The sequence below is a fragment of the Pelophylax lessonae genome, assembly GCF_965119305.1.
Source record: "Pelophylax lessonae genome assembly, chromosome: 6".
Classification (NCBI taxonomy): Eukaryota; Metazoa; Chordata; class Amphibia; order Anura; family Ranidae; genus Pelophylax; species Pelophylax lessonae.
In genome coordinates, this window is record NC_138773.1 from 275,755,903 (window position 1) to 275,776,798 (window position 20,896).

Sequence of the window (20,896 nt, forward strand, 5' to 3'; positions counted from 1 at the left end):
TGCTCCCCCCCCCCCCCCAAAAAAAAAAAATGAAAAATGATAATGTGCCAAAAGCTGTCTCCTAAATCAGGTTATTGCCTTTAGGAGACACTCTAAATACTGTAATATGATAAAGATGCTGCCAGGATTGCATGAAGAAAATATGGCAGTTTTGCTAGTTGACAGTTTTATATTCCTCCAGCAGCCCAAACAGAGTGTAAGCTCAGCCCTGAACTCAGAAGGAAAACCGGTCAGCCCCCAAGGGGGCCTTACAGCCTGACACTGTGATGACTATTCTGCTCTGACAGGGGGTCAATATAATTGAATTACAACACATATGTTTATTTTTGAGAGGTACGGTGGAACTATTACAAAAATGTAGATTAGAGACTCAGATTTCTAAAAATGTACATTTTTTTCTGCTTCGCCCCACCCACCCCTTTCCCATTTCAAATCCTTAGTATAAAAGAAGACATTTGTTCGAACCATGGCATGCTACTGATTCAGATCAGCATTTATAGGATATCAAAACCTTAAGACAGCCCAGTTAAAGTAAAGATTGCCTCTCTAGTGAGCATGTGATATGTGATTTCCATGCTCATCTTCAACATCAGCCCAGTGCTAAAGGGCAAAAATTACATACTAAATCTGCAGGGGATTTCTGTACTTGACTTCAAGCTCTGTGGGTGCTCTGTTTAGGAAAGGCAGTGAGACAGTTACATGAGCAAGGTTATAAAATATCTGGGATCTTGTCAGGTTACCATGCGCATCAAAGGTGCTCAAAGACCTGGCATTCCCGCCAGTACTTTGTATGGCCGCAGGAACTCTGGTGCATAAAAAATATGCACAAGAATGCGTATTGGAACACGCATGCGTGAACGGGCGTGCAGCAGACCACGTAGGTGCACTGGTGCACAACTATGCACGCCCCCAACATAGTTTGGCACCAAGCAATTTTTATAAGGAAGCCTGTCAGTGGCTATAGTTTCTGGCTGATCTTTGGCTCCTCCAGTGCATTATCCCTGTGATTCACTTGTTCCTGTGATCTCCTGTTACTGACCTGGCTTGTCCTAGACCTGTCTCCTGCCTGCCTCCTGTGTTTGACCTCAGCTACCTACCTGACCATGTCTGCTGTGATACCCTCCTGGCTCCTAATCTTGGCTTTCCACTGATCACTCTCCAGTCTTTATATTACCCTAGACCTGCAACATCTCACAGGTGCCACGCGTCTGCTTACTTCACTCCAGCACATGAGCTGTACTCTGGAACCTCCTGCACACAATCCAGCAAGTGACCCGTAATACTTTGGGCCTGACCTCTCCTGTCTCACCCTCAGGGGGTCTGGAACTTAACCGCAAGGGAAGCTCTCTCTCCATTGGCCTCCAGCACCTGGTACATAATAGATCTATACACAAAAGAGTACTTTTAATATGGTTGCAAGAAAGCAATATTTTATGTCATTAATTATTTAATTTACATTATTTTATTTTATTAATTAAATAATTAATTAATTAATTTATTTATTTTAATTTTGTCAGCTTTATAAAACCTTAGCTGACTTAGATTGAAACGGAAAGGTCAGTTTTTGATAACATTAACTTGCAAAGTGGTGTGTGCAGAAGTAATATATGCTGTACCATTTTTAACAGAAGTGGAGTGTTGAAATGTGATATTATTTAGTGTTTTCATTTTAACTGATCATAATGCAAGCTCCTATTAAATGGACACATTTGAAAATTAATTTAAAATCAAACAAATACATGCAATAAAAATAGTAAAATGTCTTACATAATAACACAATGACATATGAAAGCAAATATATTCTATAATTGTGTACACAACAAATATACAGTTGGCAGTTTTTTATTAAACAAAACAAAAGGCTGGCAAAACTGTGAAGGTTTAAAATATTCATTTCTATGGGTAGTGAGTAGATGAGGTATTTAGGGTTGGTTCCCACTGCTTGGTAATTGCTCCTATTATTTACAACCTGCTTTAGGTAAATTGTCCGCATTTTTTTAGTCCATAAAAGGTCACATCGAGCAAAGATGACAAGTACATTGAAGTAACAGCCATGTTACATTTTCTGAGGCACTGACTATGAAAATACTGTACAGTATGGAGAACATTCTTATTCACATTAATGAAAAATTACCATTGATGCAGAATTCTCTCTGCATGTTAAATGTGCTTCTAATTTACTGTGTTTATAGTGCTGAGAAATGCGATATATCGGGGTGTTACAGATACATTCAAGTAAAATACCGTTATACTTGCATAAATCTTCTGTAATTTGGCTTTACATTAGCTGTACCAAAACATCTTCACTCTGATATTTTATAGAAGAGCACAGTCCAGTTAGTCTCAAAGGTAGGTTTAGAAAAACATTTGGTGGACACAGTTTGCTGCATAGAACAGTGGTTCTCAACATTAAGATCTCAACAACAAGATCTTCCATGCTCAAAAAGTAAAAAATAAAATGTAAACTCACACAAAAAAATTGTACAATCATTTAAACCTGCGCTTAGGAATTGTTAAAAAATATAGTTAATAAAAAGCAGCTGCTGCCCACTAAGTGAAAAACTTAGAACCATAAGTGAATAATATAAGAACAATGTAGCGCTAATCATCAGTAAAAAGTTCTCAGAAAGATTAAAAAGTCCATGTAAAGTCCCAATATGATCAGATGAAAAATGTAGCGAATCCGTGATACCACCACCAGACACCCAGTTCACACTGACCCTTACCACATAACGATGATCCCCATGACAGAGATCCCAAATGCCAAAAATAGACTCAGTAGGACTCGATATGTATCCTGGATAATATGCGTCCTTCTCTGGAAGTCTCAGGTCAGTGGTCACAGGTATGTAGGGAATGAAGCACAAAGCAGTATCATAGCGCAGACCATTTATTAACCAGATCAAAATAATGGATTAAAAACACTTACAAGGATCCAATCATAACGAGCATGTAAAGCAGTCCAAATTGTTTCCAAGCATGTACCGCCACGACAATCCACCAAAATGATGGCCGCCACTTCTCCTCACTGTGGGCGAGCGTGTCCACTGTGACCGCTTGACGTACGTTTCGTTACACTGAACGTCTTCAAGGGGCGCGGTCCGGCAGTCGTCACAGCTCTAAATACTAATGGGGAGAGAGCGGATATGGACGGTGACCCGGAAACCGGAAGTCGACCCCGGGATTATAGATTTTATAACAATGCTTAGTATACTTTAGGAACATGAAAATGTGGCACTTAATCAGGGAAAACAATCTACCTTTAGAGTGGTACTAATTTTCATTTGTACCTTCTAAACTTAGCTGGCTCACTATTTTATTCCTACTTGTTCTTCTGAATGGTGTTGAACCTCAACCTTTTCACCAAGCTCACTAAAATGTTGTCCTCACACAATGATGCAAGACAGTAATTTTACCAAGAATCGGGGGCGAAAAGGTTACAGAATTTAAATGCATTGAAGTGTGTTGAAATTCTGACCAAGATAAATTAACTAGACTCCTGACTTCCGTCTTAGTAGCTCATTGGTTTAACCTATTGTTTGGCATTGCGCTTTTAAAATGACTTTGTCACTGCTGTAAAAAAAATTTTAGAACATCACCAGCAAGGGAGTTGTACCAGACTACAAATTTAGGTACGTTGTTGTCCCCAGATGTTTAGAGGATTCCATGCTTCCATTCACCCGTCCCTACCCCACACAGTACTGAGTTAGCGGCCAATGGATGCAAACACAATCACAGTGGGGGACACAAGCATGTGACACTTCCAGAACTGATGGAAGAAAGGGAATGGAAAGTAAGGGGAAGAGGAAAAAGGAAAGAAAGAAAGAAAGAAAGAAAGAAAGAAAGAAAGAAAGAAAGAAAGAAAGAAAGAAAGAAAGAAAGAAAGAAAGAAAGAAAGAAAGAAAGAAAGAAAGAAAGAAAGAAAGAAAGAAAGAAAGAAAGAAGGGAGGGAAGGTATTTGTACCAGACCATAAACTCAGGTATGTTGTTCTCTGCACACTCAACATTGAGCTGTATAGAGTTGCAGACTACCTGACCAGTTTAGTTTTTCATGCAAACATTGCTGTAGCACATCAGTTTACTCAAATTTTTGTCTGTGTCTGATAGATAGTATACTACCCCGATGTCTTTCACTTACAGAAAGCCTGATAAAAAAAATCATGTACTGAGCATTTTCCCATTCAGATTCAAACCTGACTGACGTTTCAATGTGATTGGTGATGCAGGAAGCAAATAATGAGAACGTTTGACAACACAGACTTAACAAAGTATTACCCTACTGACTCTTTATGGAGATACACTCTATTGCCAAAAGTATTGGGACTCCTGCCTTTACATGCACATGAACTTTAATGGCACCCCAGTCTTAGTCCGTAGGGTTCAATATTGAGTTGGCCCACCCTTTGCAGTTATAACAGCTTCAACTCTTCTGGGAAGGCTTTCCACAAGGTTTAGAAGTGTGTCTATGGGAATGTTTGACCATTCTTGCAGAAGCGCATTTGTGAGATCAGGCACTGATGTGGACGAGCAAGCCTGGCTCACAGTCTGCGCTCTAATTCATACTAAAGGTGTTCTATTGGGTTGAGGTCAGGATTCTGTGCAGGCCAGTCAAGTTCCTCCACCCCAAACTCACTCATCCATGTTTTATGGACCTTGCTTTGTGCTCTGGTACAAATCATTTGGTGGAGGGGGGATTGTTTTTCAGGGGTTGGGCTTGACCCCTTAGTTCCAGTGAAGGGAACTCTTAAGGGGCAGCATAACAAATTTTAGACAATTTCATGCTCCCAACTTTGTGGGAACAGTTTGGGGATAGCCCCTTCCTGTTCCAACATGGCTGCACATGAGTGAGTTTGGGATGGATAAACATGACTGGAGGCCAGTCAAGTTCCTCCACCCCAAACTCATTCATCCATCTCTTTATGGACCTTGTTTTGTGCACTGGTGTGCGGTCATGTCGGAACAGGAAGGGGCCTTCCCCAAACTGTTCCCACAAAATTGGAGGCATGAAATTGTCCAAAATGTCTTGGTATGTTGACCCCATAAGAGTTCCCTTACTGGAACTAAGGGGCCAAGCCTGACCCCTGAAAAACAACCCCACACCATAATCCCCCCTCCACCAAATGATTTGGACCAGTGCACAAAGCAAGGTCCATAAAGACATGGATGAGCGAGTGTGGGATGGAGGAACTTAACTGACCTGCACCGAGTTTTTACCTCAACCCGATAGAACACCTTTGAGATAAATTAAAGTGGAGACCGCAAGCCAGGCCTTCTCATCCAACATCAGTGCCTGACCTCACAAATGCGCTTCTGAAAGAATGGTCTAACATTCCCAAAGACACACTCCTAAACCTTGTGGACAGTCCTCCCAGAAGAGTTGAAGCTGTTATAGCCGCAAAGGGTGGACCAACTCAATATTGAACCCTACGGACTAAGACTGGGTTGCAATTAAAGTTCATGTGCATGTAAGGGGAGGCATCTAAATGCTTTTGGCAATATAGTGTATGTTTGGTTTATTCTACAGGGGATTGCATAGAATGTTACATAGAAAGCAGATTGAAATATATCTAAAGCCAAGACTTTTGCCTTTTTTTATTTTTTAATTTGGATAGAGTCCCATATGTCCCATATGGTACATTTCCCTTCACTTGTATTGTCTTGTAGACAACACTGATTGTAAGAGAAATGTCCTCTTATGCTAGCCACACATATATCAATATAATCATTCAGTCAATTGCTGATTGCGACTTAATTGAATTTCATAAAAATCTCAAACCAAAGACCCTCAATCAAGTTAGTGACCTCCTAATCAGTTTAGATTGTGCCAAGTCATTCAGTTCTGGTGGAATTAGGACAAACACTGGTTATGGATGAGATAAAAGTTAGGGAGAGTATACTCAGCTTAAGTAGGCTTGGTGGCATTAGTGGTAGAATGCCAGGCTTGCGATGATATGAGCTGTGAGTTCAATTCCCCCTGCCAGCCAGTGATTTATTTATTGGAATTCAGAAGTCAGAGAGTCCTTGATAATGCGGGAACTCGAAGTTCCCGTGAAGAAGCCCATTTGTTCGTCATTCAATGAATGAGCGAACAGCCAATGTTCCAGTTGAACTTACGTTCGACTCGAACTCGAAGCTCATCCCTACTTCTGGTGGATAAAAAAAAAAATAAAAAATAACCGAGAGTGTGCCAGGGAACTGACTGCAGTATAGATTGACTAAATGATCCCTTTTAATAGATTGTTTAGATTATTAACTGATATATCATATTTTTCAACAAAACCACCAGTCAATCACAATTTGCAGAATAATACCACATGCTTTGCACCATTGTGTAACACTCCTCTTTGTGAGATGCAAATGAACTGCCTAAGTAGCGTGGCAGTGAACATTTCCTTCTCAGGGTCTGTTTTCTTTTTTTTTTTTATATAACTGGGTGAAAACAAAGTTTGGTTTCAGTCACTTTAGTCTTTTTAGCATATTGCTAAACTTGGTTCTAAGTGGGAGGGTAGAGATACAGGATACACAAAGATCTATCCAAAAACATGCAAAATAAGAAATGACAGACCAAATGATAAAAAAAATGATTTATTGGTTTGCACTTAAAATGCACCAACATGTTTCAGGGGCCAGAAACACTCATTTATCAGGGCTACAATGAAACAAAATAAAAATAAAGACATAAAAGATCACAGAGAATATAAATGTATAGATGCTGCTGGCTAGTAACTTTCCAGTAATAAACTTCCTTACATAGTTAGGGATCCTAAATTTAATGCATTTTTCTTGCTCTGTTGTTGAACAGTATAGCTTTCATATTAATGTCTTTGTATCCCCTTTTGGGACAGATTAACCACTTGCAGACCACCCACCACAGATTTACTGTGGCAAGGTGGCTCAGCTGCGCGAATTGAGCTACCTGTATGCCGTTTGCGCCTGGGGGTAGGTGGCGTGCACACACACCCGCCGACCCAGCGGTGATAGGATTCTTGCTGATCGGTTCTGGCAAATCACAGAACATCCTGTCTGTGTAATATAAACATAGGCACAGGAAATAATGCAATCTCCTCTCCTGGAGCCCTTTTTGGTTCCAGTGAGCGAGGAGAGAGCATCAGTAGTGAGTACACAAGCACTACACTGACACTAGTACACATAGGCACATATTTCAACCCCTGATCAGCCCCCAGTTAACCCTTTCACTTCCTGTCACAGTATCACTGAATACAGTTTATAGATTTTATAATGATCACTATATTAGTGTCACTGGTGGCTTCAGTTAGTGTGAGCAGCAGTTAGCGGTAGTTAGCGGCAGTCCCAGATAGGTTTAGAGGACCTGCAATATATTCTATAATAAAGTTTCAACCCCCTGATCAGCCCCAGGTAATCCCTTCACTGCCCTGTCCCAGTGTCATTATTACAGTGTACAGATCTTTTTTCTGATTACTGTATTAGTGTCATGGGTGACGTCATAGTTAGCATCAATCCAGGATAGCGTTAGATTTCCCGCCACATATTCAGTAATACATTTTAGCCCTTTGATTGCCAGTGACACACACACACTAAACACCTCTATTACTAGTTAAGTGTCTGAACAGATCAATATCTTTGATCAGATCAGAGCTATTCTAGCACCCCCAATAGATTAGTATAGTGTTCCCAAAATGCAACGTTAGCAGGATCAGCCTCGACACCTGCCAGCACCTGTGTTTAGCCCCTCTGCCCAGCCCCCAAGAAGTGCAGTATCAGTAGATCACTGTCACTTCCCATACACAACACACAAACCTGCAGCGTTAGCAGAGTCAGGATCTCTGCTAGCGCTAGCGGTTCCATTTTTTGGTAACAATTCAAACAGTCCTTGGCAACCAGGTGCTTTTTTACCCGTGAGTCTCACTAGGTACTTAAATTTATTGGCCAAAACATCCAAACAGAGGTACACTCGTGAACCCGAGAATTCAGCCAGTGGATCCGTCAGCTGATCATTGAGCTGATCAGGGACCTGAATGGCTCCAATCATCTCTATGGCCTAAGATACCAGAAGCTACAAGCATTTTATCACTTCGGTTTTGCCGGCTATAAACAGCGCCATTTTTAAATTGGGAAAACAACTTATCACACCAATCTTGGTGTGGACAGATGCTTTAAGGGCAGAGGTGAGATCTAGAGTCTAATAGACCCCAATTTATTCAAAAAAGAGTACCCATCACTTCTGTCACTGCAGTTTTGATTGTCAATCCTCAGAAAGTATGTGTTGGAACTGGAAAGAGTCCAGAGAAGGGCAACTAAGCTGATTAGGGGATTGGAGGGCCTTAATTATGAGGTGCGTTTACAAGTGCTCGATTTATTCTCCCTGGAGAAGAGACGCCTGAGAGGGGACATGATAGCAATTAACAAATACCTCAATGGTAATCTCAGCATAGGAAAAAAACTATTTAGTCTCAAGTAGTGTAAGAGGCCACACAATGAGATTAGAGGAGAAGCAGTTTAACCTTAAGCTACGTAAGGGTTTTTTTTTTTACTGTAAGGGCAATAAGATTGTGGAACTCTCTTCCACAAATGGTGGTAACTGCGGGGAATATAGCTACTTGTAAAAGACTCTTAGATGTGCACCTCAAAGATCACAACATTCAGGGTTATGGGAAATGAATACGTCCACACACACCTACACAGGTTGAACTGGATGGACTGTTGTCTTTATTCAACCTCAACTACTATGTAACTACTTTTTGCTATAATAAGGGATATTTACATTCTCTGTGATAACAAAAAAAAATGATAAAAATTGATAAAAAAAATGAAAGGGTAGGTGTAAAAAATAAAATTAAAAATAAAAATAAACAATAAAAAAAAAATAAAGCACCCCTGTCCCCCTGCGTTTGCATGTGAAGGTGGTGTTTGTAAACAGCAATTGCACTATGCATGTGAGGTATCACCGCGAACGTCAGATCAAGGGCAGTAAACATAGCAGTAGACCTCCTCTGTATACCTAAAGTGGTAACCTGTAAAAGCTGTTAAAGGCTTTAAAATATACATAGATTGTCGCACTGCACAGGTTTAGTATCTATATACTCGACATAAGATTATCTTTTATATTTTATACATAAAATTGGGCAATATAATGTGTTTTTGTGCATTAAATTTAAAAAAGTGCCCTTTTCCCAAAAAAGTAATTTTCTAGTAAAAAATAATAATTATTTCATGAAAACAAAAAGTGTCAGAAGAGGCTTGGTCTTCAAGGGGTTAGAAGAGTGGGTGATGTGTGGCATAAGCTTCTAATATTGGGCATAAAATGTCAGGACAGTTTAAACATCCCCAAATGACCACTTTTTGGAAAGTAGACACTCCAAGCTATTTGGTGAGAGGCATGTTGAGTCCAATCACCGCCGCCTGGCTTTCTAAGGGCGTAAATTGCAAATTTTATTTTCTCTTCCTCACTACCTATCACAGTTTCGGAGGCCCTGAAATGTCAAGATAGCACAAAACCCCCCAAATGACCCAATTTTGGAAAGAAGACATCCCAAGCTATTTTCTGAGAGGCATGTTGAGTGCATGGAACATTTTATATTTTGCCACAAGTTTTAGGAAAATCTCAACATGTTTTTTTTTTTACACAAAGTTGTCACTTAAATTATATATTGTTCAAACATTCCATGAGTATATGGGAAATTACACCCAAAATACATTCTGCTGCTTCTTCTGAGTACAGGGAAGCCACATTTGTGAGACTTTTTGGCAGTCTAGCCACGTACACGACCCCAAAAACCAATCACCCCCTTCAGGCTTTCTAAGGGCGTAAATTGATGATTTCACTCCTTACTACCTACTACAGTTTGGAGGCCATGAAATGCCAAGATAGCACAAAACCCCCCAAATGACCCCTTTTCCAAAAGTAGACACCCCAAGGTATTTGCTAAGAGGCATTGTGAGTATTTTCCAGCTCTCATTTGTTTGTAAAATGAAGGAAGGAAAAGGAAAATTATTTTCTTTCTTCTTTGTTCAATTTTTAATACTCTGTGACAAAAAGTGAGATCTGCAAAATACTCAACATGCCTCTCAGCAAATAGCTTGGGGACTTTCAGAAAATGGGTCATTTGGGGTAGGGGGGGCATTTCATGGCCTCCAAAACTGTGATAGGTAGTGAGGAGTGAAATCAACAATTTGCGCCCTTAGAAAGCCTGAAGGCAGTGATTGGTTTTAGGGGTCTTGTACGCAGCTAGACTGCCAAAAAGTCTCACAAATGTGGTATCCAAATAGAGAAGCAGCAGAATGTATTTTGGGGTGTAATTTAACATAAATCCATGGCATGTGTGGGCAATATATAATTTCAATGATAACTTTGTGTAAACTTTTTTGTCATTTTTCAAACACTTGTGACAAAAAAAAAAAAAAAATGTAATATATCATTTAAGTGGCAACTTTGTGTAAAAAAAATAAATAAATAGATAAATGAAATATTCCATTGACTCAACATGCCTCTCAGCAAGTAGCTTGGGGTGTCTACTTTCCAAAATTGGGTCATTTGGGAGGGTTTTGTTCTATCTTGACATTTCATGGACTCCGAAACTGTGTGAGGCAGTGAGGAAGTGACATGAGAAATTTACAGCTTTAGAAAGCCTGAAGGAGGTGATTGGTTTTCAGGGTCCTGTACGCGGTTGGACCACCAAAAAGTCTCACACACAGGGTATCCTCATACTCAGGAGAAGCAGTAGAATGTATTTTGGGGTGTAAATCCACATATACCCATGGCATGTATGAGCACAACTTTGTGTAAACTTTTTTTGTCATTTTTCAAACACTTGTGACAAAAAAATTAAATATTCAATGGACAAATTTCTTGGGGTGTCTCTTTTCCAAAAAGGGGTAATGTGGGGGTTGTACTGCCCTGCCATTTTAGCACTTCAAGAAGTGGGATAGGCAGTCAGAAAGTAAAAGCTGCGTACATTCCAGTATTTACACCATCGTTTTTAGACGCTATAACTTTTGTGCAAACCAAGTAATATACGCTTATTGAGATTTTTTTTTTATCACAGACATGTAGTTTAATACATTTTGGCCTTAATGTATGCCAAAAATTAAGTTTATTGGAAATTTTTTTATAAGAAATAGAAAATATCATTTTTTTCTGAAAAGTTTTGGTTCTTGTTTATATCGTAAAAAAAAAAAAAAATCCCAGTGGTGATAAAATGCCACCAAAAGAAAGCTCTATTTGTCGGAAAAAAAGGACATGAATTTTACCAGTTAAGGTCATGCAGTGCCAAACTGCAAAAAATGGCCCGGTCATTAAGGGGGTAAAACTTTCTGGTCCTTAAGTGGTTAACACAGAAAAGCCCTATCTTGAGTCTATTCAAGTTTCTGACTTTACCTGAAGGTATGCTTAGGCCACTTTTCATATTCTGGGGTCTATAGATGCATTCACTTTTAAGTAAGTTTCATGTTTTATCCAAATGCTAGCAGTGGGGGTGAGCTCAGGATTGTTCGGATCCTAGTTTGAACCCACCGGATGGAGCCCTCCAGAAACCTACAGTATCACCTATATGGGCCATCATAAACAGCAGAGGCATTCCTTACTCTGCAGCCAGAAGTATACACTCCTACTGTATTCATGCAGCTGCAAGTTTTGGAATGCCTTGGCCACAGATGATTGGTCCGTACAAGTCACAGCTTTCTTGCAGACTAAAACACATGGGTCTATTCCTTCTCAAAGCATGCCCAAACTCATAACACAGTTAGCAGTTGTGTGCCCACTGACATTGCAACATTGTTTTTCAAAGTATAGCAGCTCCAACATGTTTCACTCTGGTTGGGGACACACTGAATGCTTTATTGTTGATAGTTGCAAGACTAATGGGCCATACACACTATACAATTGTCTTTAATTTTTTTCCTTCAGATTTACCAATACCATATAATATGAGGTCAAATCTAAACACCTTTAATTTGTATGCAATCAGGCAGGCCCTTGCACTACATAGTTGAAGGTAAATCTAAAGGAAATCTGACCACAAACGTTGTATAGTGTGTATCCAACAACAAGGTGCACCTATATAAGAACAAAACTGAAGGATGCACTAGCAGCGCTAGTATAGAGAATACATCTCTAAACAAAAAACAGAGTCCTTGTATACATAGAAAGTGTAAACTTTTTATATGTTATATGCCCAATGGTATTTATAAACCAAGTAAAATCTAACAACAACAATTCATAACAAACTTTTGATTTATCATTCACCATTTTATATATATATATATATATTTTTTTTTTTTTTACATAAATACATTCTATATTTCTTTTTTTTTTCTTTCACACTTCACTATCATCATATATATCATCCAAGATCTTTTATGGTCAGATTTATAATTATGCCATTAACACCTATATTTACTGTATATTTAGTTTCATTTTAGCCCTGAGGAAGGGCGACCGTTTCTGGTCCTTGAAATGTGGATGTGTTTTAAGTGTGAACTAATAAATCAATCGGAATCTTTTATCATTTGGTCTTATGTTTCTTCTGCTGGTGCATGTTTTTTTGGTGACTTGCTGGGTACTCACTTGAGCAGAGGTGTCAAACTTAATTTCATTGCAGCCTGCATCAGCATTGTAGTTGTCCTCAAAGGGCCAGTTATATCTGTAAGACTATATAAGTTTATCCAGGGCTTTTTTTCTAAGAGAATGGGTGCAGGAACTCAACCACACCCCACCCCACCCCACCCCAAAGTTCAGGGGTGTAATGTACATTGCAGAGTTCAGGGATGCGCTACTTACTGAGTTCAGGGTTCAGGGCTGCCCTATGCACAGAATGCAGAGTTCAGGGGTGTGCTATGTGCAGAGTTTAGGGGTTCTTTTCCACGAACCAGCTGAAAAAAAGCCCTGGGTGTGAAAGCAACATGAAATGGCCTGGCGGGCCACATTCAGGCCGCAGCTCTTGTGTTTGACACATGGGCACTAGAGGGTGGCCCTATCTGTTGTGAGTAACCTGATTCAGTTAGCTCTTCCAATGCCTTATTTTGTCTAACTACCTTATATTGATTAGGATTAAAGTCCCAGCTCATCTTGGATGCTTTTTTCTTTATTGGACCAAAAAATGTATTACCCTGTAAGGGCAGTCTCGGTCTTCCTTAGGTTGTAGTGATTCTCTACTCAAGTTATCCCTAGACCTTCTGATGGCAGTCCAAGATACCTTGATTTGTGGACAATAAATCCTTCGTACAATGCCCAGTAGTTTACTCAGCTACCCTGCAACACCTTCAGAAAAAATGTTCCTCCCAGCCCCGCTACCTGCAGATTTGCACTTTAGAAGGTATGTTAAGTCCTCAGGCCTCTGGTACATGTTCCAGGTTGAGGCAAGGCCAAGTAGGGAAACATGCTAAACACACATTTTCACCAGGCAAAAGCCCAGAACTAGAAAACACTCTGGATTTGTGCCCCAAAGCTTCCAAACCATACTCTGACCAAAGACCTTAAAGATTGAATAGGTCAGCTTAATGCAATTAGGTTACCCCCCAGGTAACCCCCCAAGGGACACTATTGAAAGGAGACTCCTTTCAGCTATGATACACACCATAGACTTACTTCAATGTGGGTTGATGCTGCCCTTAGGCCATAGGGCACGTTGTACTTCAGGGCCCCACTGTAACGCTCCGGCGTTTGTTTAGTGAACTGGATTTGCAGCTGCAGAATTTCCACTCAGTAGTCATGTAGAGATGTGTTGAATTACCATATCCAACTCTCCAGACTCATTATTGTGGCCCAGCCTGCCTCAGCATGCAAATATACAGACACTCAGATAAGATGTTCCTGGAGTGATAGGTTGTATACGATAGTATAGAGGTGATGTGCTGAAAGGACAGGCGTGAGTAGTGATAGCAATGATAGGCACTCAATAGTAATGTTCAGGAGTGTTAGCAGATGGTGATAGATAGTATGCAGATAGGTTAGCAATCATGTACAAATAACAGGTGGTAGGGGACAGCAGATGAAGTGTACAGGAATTGCTAACTCAGTGCAAGGATATAGATGGTAGTAGACTCAAGAGCTAGCAATCTATGTAACAGTGCAGATGATAGAAATAGTAATGCATAGATAGCAACAGTCTTTAGTATGCAAGAGTAGATAGTGTAAGTTGATAGGAAGGAATCCCCTGTGGGGTACTTATCACTAGTTGGTTTAGAGAGATCAGGGGTCCGGTAATGAGATAAGGATCAGGTAGCGAGATTCAGGATCAGTAGCGAGATACAGGATCAAGTAGCGAGACTCCGGTCTATCCAGATACTGGGGAAATAGCTGGAGGCTTCGGCAGCGTCAGACAAGGCTGTATAACAAGCGGTTTGCACGAACACCTTGTGAGTGAAAGCCGGCGATTGAAATAGCCGCTCAGAGCGGCGCCTAGTGATGACGTCATGAGAGTTAAACGGACAGGTAGCTATATGCGTTCCACCTACCTGAATGGTGGAACGCAATGCGGAAGAAATGGGCTGGAAGGGTACCGAAGGTACCAGAATCTTACAGTACCCCCCCCCTTAAGGCCGGCTCCGGAAGGCCTATAGCACTGGTCTCTCTGGGTATTTGGAGTGGAAGATTGGTATAAGCCTGGGAGCGTGAACGTCAGAAGTATCCAACCAGGTGTCGTCTTGGGGTCCATAGTTTTTCCATCTTATGAGATATTGGAGTCTCCCTCTGTGGATACGAGAATCCAAAATCTCCTTAATCTCAAATTCTTCTCCGCCCTCAACTTGTACTGGAGGTGGAGGCGAGATGGTAGGTCTTATTCCTTGGTTGGGAACATGTGGTTTCAGTAGCGACACGTGAAAGATGGGGTGTATTTTAAGATCTGCCGGTAAGGTGAGTTGAACTGCAGCTCTCCCAATGAGCTTCTCAATTGGGAAAGGTCCTAGAAACAAAGGCCCAAGCTTTTTACTGGGGATCTTTAACCTTAAGTTTTTCGTAGATAGCCAAACGAGATCCCCAATAGCATATTGAGGAGAAGGTCTTCTACGGAGGTCGTAGTACCTTTTTCGTTGGCTATGAGCATGTGAGATGGTGGTGTTAAGTAAACCCAGAGAGTCTTTTATTTGGGTAAGATAGTCAGAGGCTACTGGGTTACTTGATGGCAGGATGCGTGGTGGAAGAAGTGTGGGATGAAACCCATAGTTTAGGTAGAATGGACTTTGCTTAGTAGTACTGTGGGTTGCGTTATTGTAAGCAAATTCTGCCAGAGGGAGGAGGTCCACCCAATCATCCTGTAGGTATGAGGTGTAGCAACGCAAATATTGTTCAATGCACTGGTTGACTCTTTCAGTTTGTCCATTGGTCTGAGGGTGGTAGGGAGAAGTAAGTTTTCGCTCAATTCGTAGTATATGACATAGAGCTTGCCAAAACTTGGAGATGAACTGTGAACCTCGGTCAGATAAAAGAGTCTTTGGAATTCCATGTAGCTTGAACACATGTTTCACTAGTAATTCCGCTGTTTCCTTAGATGAAGGTAGTCTGCGAATAGAAATGAAATGTGCCATCTTTGTCAGATGGTCCACTGACACTAGAATGGTAGTAAATCCTTTGGAAGGTGGTAATTCTACTATAAAGTCTAAGGACACAACTTCCCATGGAACTTTGGGTATTGGTAGACTGCAAAGTAGACCAGATGGTTTTGTAGTGTCAATTTTGGACCTTGCACAGATGTCACATGAGGAAACAAATTTTTGTACAGACGTCTTCATATCAGGCCACCAAAATTGCCTGGTGAGCAAATTGAATGTCTTAGTCATACCCATATGTCCTGCCATAGGTACGTCATGTGATAATTCCAAGATCTTGGTACGCATACCAGGAGGTATGTAGAGTTTGTCGTTAAAGTAGAGGAAGCCTTCTGCATCAGCACTTAGTTGTGGTGGTGGTGAATCCAGTCCTATACTGTGCAAAATCTCTTCCTTCAAGGAACGAACAACACCAATAATACGGTCATGGGGTATTATAGGAAGTGAAGGGATTTCGGCGCAGTTATCTTCGGTTAGCCGTGATAGCGCATCCGCTTTTTTGTTTTTGTCTGCAGGCGTGTAGGTCACTAGGAAGTTGAATCTTAGGAAGAATAATGACCAACGTACCTGCCGGTGGGAAAGAGGCTTGTTGGTCTGAAGGTATTGGAGATTCTTATGATCTGTATATATGAGTATTGGCAATCGAGTACCTTCAAGTAAATGTCGCCAATTTTCTAGTGCCAGTTTTATGGCAAGCAACTCTTTTTCACCCACTGGGTAATTCACCTCTGGGCTACTTAGTGATTTAGAGAAAAAAGCAACTAGGTGAAGTGGTGAAGTATTCGTTGGTCGTTGGGAAAGAACTGCTCCTACAGCCATATTTGACGCATCTACCTCCAGGATGTATTGGAGGGATGGGTCTGGATGGCGTAGTATGGGAGCAGAAGTGAAGCTTGATTTTAACAAGCGGAAAGCTTTATTTGCTTCTTCAGACCATTTGAATGGTTTCTTTACACTTGTAAGTTGTGTGAGCGGTCTCACAATAGAAGAGAAGTTCTTGATGAACTTCCTATAGAAGTTTGAAAATCCAAGGAATCGTTGTAATGCCTTACGAGTTGTTGGTACAGGCCAATCCAGTATACACGATATCTTGCTCATATCCATCTTGATACCGTTCTTAGATATGATGTATCCTAGGAATAGTACTTCTTCCTTATGAAATAGGCATTTTTTCAATTTTACGTATAAATTGTGTGCGAGTAATCTGGATAGCACAAGTCTTACATGTCTTACATGTTCGGACAAGGACTGAGAATAAATGAGTATATCATCGAGATATACCACAACACAAACATCAAGTAAGTCTCTGAAGATGTCATTTATGAATCGCTGAAATGCTGCGGGAGCATTACACAACCCAAAAGGCATCACTAGATATTCGAATAATCCGTATCTGGTTCTGAATGCCGTCTTCCACTCATCCCCATTACGGATTCGGATGAGGTTGTATGCCCCTTTTAGGTCCAATTTTGAAAAGTAGGTAGCTCCGCGCACTTGTTCAATGAGTTCGGGAATGAGAGGTAAAGGATAGCGATCCTTTATTGTAATGGTATTTAATTGCCTATAGTCAATAATAGGCCTGAGACTTAAATCCTTATTGCGGACAAAGAAAAGTCCTGCAGCTGTGGAAGAAGTAGAGGGTCTAATAAACCCTTTCGTTAAATTCTCATCCAAGTATTCCTTGAGATGAGAAAGTTCATCCTGAGACAGAGGATAAACATGACCGAAAGGTAGTTTACTATTAGGGAGTAGATCAATAGAACAATCGTAGTCCCTATGGGGAGGCAATACTTGAGCATTTTTCTCAAGGAAGACTTCTGATAGATCCTGATAACATGGTGGTGGTGAAAGTTCATCTGACACCATGGACAGGATTTTTTTATATGATTGGAGGTTACACGTGGTCTCGCAGTAGTGAGAGGGGAAGGTTAGAGTCCGTGTTTTCCAATCAATGATTGGTTGATGTATGTGTAACCAGGGAAGTCCCAAAATAATGGGAAAATGTGGTGAAGGTAATACATCAAAAGTGGTGGTCTCAGCATGAGACTCGTTAGCAGTAACAAGGAGTGCTTGTGTCTGATTGGTAATTGGACCAGAAGATAACGGAATACCGTTAATAAAACTAACAGAGACAGGTTTAGATTTTGAAATAATAGGTATTTTATTTAAAGCAACAAAACTAGTGTCAATGTAGTTCCCACAAGATCCTGTGTCGATCATAGCCTTGGTGGTGATCCTATTGTGGTCCCACTGTAAGGTCAAATGAATAAAAAGATAGGGATTAGAAAAAGAAGTCGTTAATCCCCCCAGCAAGACATGTGAACACTCACCCTCTTTTTTGCGAACAAGGGGACAGACGCTTATCAAATGATCCGGGGAGGCGCAGTACATGCAGAGATTTTCAGATCTTCTCCTGGCTCGTTCAGTAGACGATAATGGTGGGCGTATGGTTCCTACCTCCATAGGAGTAGGGTCAACGGGCGAAACCCGAGAAGGATTGGATAATGGTACTCCCATTTTCTCAGCCTTTCTTTCTCGCAGTCGCCTGTCAATATTGATGCTGAGTTGTATTAAGGCATCCAAAGTGCCAGGTAAATCCGCTCGGGCGAGCTTGTCTTTAACGGCTTCTGATAACCCGAGTCTGAACTGGGTTCGCAAAGATGCATCATTCCACCCTGAATCAAGGGTCCATCTTTTGAACTCTGCTACGAAGTCTTCAACAGGTCTCCTTCCTTGTTTTAAAGCCCTCAATTGGCTGTCAGCAGTACTCTGCCTATTTGGGTCTTCATATAAGCTAGCGAGTTCTGCTAAGAATAAAGAATAGGAGTTAAGAAGAGGGTCATTTTTCTCAAAGAGAGAGTCTGCCCAAGCCCGTGGATCACCCGACAAGTATGAGATAGTGGTGCAGACTTTAATTTGGTCTGTAGTGTAAGTACGAGGTTTTAAATTAAAAAGCAATTGACATGCGTTTTTAAATTCACAAATTTATTTCCGATCACCTGTAAACACTAGAGGAGGGTTTATTTTGGGCTCACGAGGTTGAGCAGCAGTGAGCTGTGAAACACGGGCTATCTGCTGTCTCAAAGTCTGATTTTCATTTTTCACTTCGGCAAGGGAAAGGATTAATGCATCTACCTTTTGTGTTAGTTGTATCACATGAGTGGCTAATTCTGCTGAATACATTTTTTTTTTCTGGTTCGTGCAATCTGTAACGCTCTGGCGTTTGTTTAGTGAACTGGATTTGCAGCTGCAGAATTTCCACTCAGTAGTCGTGTAGAGATGTGTTGAATTACCATATCCAACTCTCCAGACTCATCATTGTGGCCCAGCCTGCCTCAGCATGTAAATATACAGACACTCAGATAAGATGTTCCTGGAGTGATAGGTTGTATACGATAGTATAGAGGTGATGTGCTGAAAGGACAGGCGTGAGTAGTGATAGCAATGATAGGCACTCAATAGTAATGTTCAGGAGTGTTAGCAGATGGTGATAGATAGTATGCAGATAGGTTAGCAATCATGTACAAATAACAGGTGGTAGGGGACAGCAGATGAAGTGTACAGGAATTGCTAACTCAGTGCAAGGATATAGATGGTAGTAGACTCAAGAGCTAGCAATCTATGTAACAGTGCAGATGATAGAAATAGTAATGCATAGATAGCAACAGTCTTTAGTATGCAAGAGTAGATAGTGTAAGTTGATAGGAAGGAATCCCCTGTGGGGTACTTATCACTAGTTGGTTTAGAGAGATGAGGGGTCCGGTAATGAGATAAGGATCAGGTAGCGAGATACAGGATCAGTAGCGAGATACAGGATCAAGTAGCGAGACTCCGGTCTATCCAGATACTGGGGAAATAGCTGGAGCAGTGGTTCTTAACCTTGTTGGAGGTACTGAACCCCACCAGTTTCATATGCGCATTCACCGAACCCTTCTTAATTGGAAAAATAAAATATGATTTTTTCAAATTCAAAACATAGGTATATATTTATACATAGGTGCACAAAACCATTAAGAACAAAGAACAAAACCATTAAACATGATTTTCACACAAAAACAAAAACATAATAATGAATATTTACTGCAAATTAGTGTGACTTCTGCTGTTGTCTTTCAGAGACCAGTTGAGAAATGCGCGGCTTTATCTTGGCAAGTGCCACTCTCATGTCATTATCATGTCTCATGTCACCTCACCCTGGCCTGCTGTAAGGGGGGATCTATATGGGGGACGGGACCTCACCTCACCCTGGCCTGCTGTAAGGGGGGAAACCTATATGGGGGACAGGACCTCACCTCACCCTGTCCTGCTGTAAGGGGGGAAACCTATATGGGGGACAGGACCTCACCTCACCCTGTCCTGCTGTAAGGGGGGAGAGCTATATGGGGGACGGGACCTCACCTCACCCTGGCCTACTGTAAGGGGATCTATATGGGGGACCTGGTCCCCCATATGGATCCCCCCTTACAGCAGGCCAGGGTGAGGTCCCCCATATAGATCCCAGGTCCCCCATATAGATCCCCCCTTACAGCAGGCCAGGGTGAGGTGAGGTCCCGTCCCCCATATAGCTCTCCCCCCTTACAGAAGGACTGGGTGAGGTGAGGTGAGGTCCGGACCCTGGCCTGCTGTAGGGGGGATCTATATGGGGGATACCAGAGTGGCCTAACCTCACCCTGGCCTGCTGGAGGGGTGGATCTATATGGGGGATACCAGAGTGGCCTAACCTCACCCTGGCCTGCTGTAAGGGGGGATCTATATGGGGGATCCCAGAGTGACCTAACCTCACCCTGGCCTGCTGTAGGGGTGGATCTATATGGGGGACCTCACCTCACCCTGGCCTACTGTAAGGGGGGATCTATATGGGGGGATCATGTCCCCCATATAGAGCCCCCCTTACAGCAGGCCAGGGTGAGGTGAGGTCCCATCCCCCATTTATATCCCACCCCTTACAGCAGGCCAGGTTCCCCATAAATTAGATCCCCTTTACATAGTCTTCTCAGTGTTCTCACACAGTCAGTCACTAGACTAGTACAGCCAGTACTACTCCAGTCCTACCTTTTTTTCACCTGTGCCCCGACTCCCGATCACAGGCTAGGTTTTCCTCCTGCAGGCTGCAGCACCACTGTCACCACTGGCTCTCTGGCCTCTCACCTGCCGGCTTCTTCTGCTGCTGCAGCTGCCTGGCCTGGTGGTTCTCTCCCGCGCTGCGCTGGGTGGCCTCTGCACGGGTTGGTCCCTCCCCCAGACAGTTCCTCTCCGCACCTCACGCCTGGCCGGTCTCCCCCCCCACCACCACTCCACAGTGGGCGACGCGGTCTCCGGCTGGATCGGATTCGGCCGGGAGCCGAGCTGCACAGCCAGCAGTGAGAGTGAG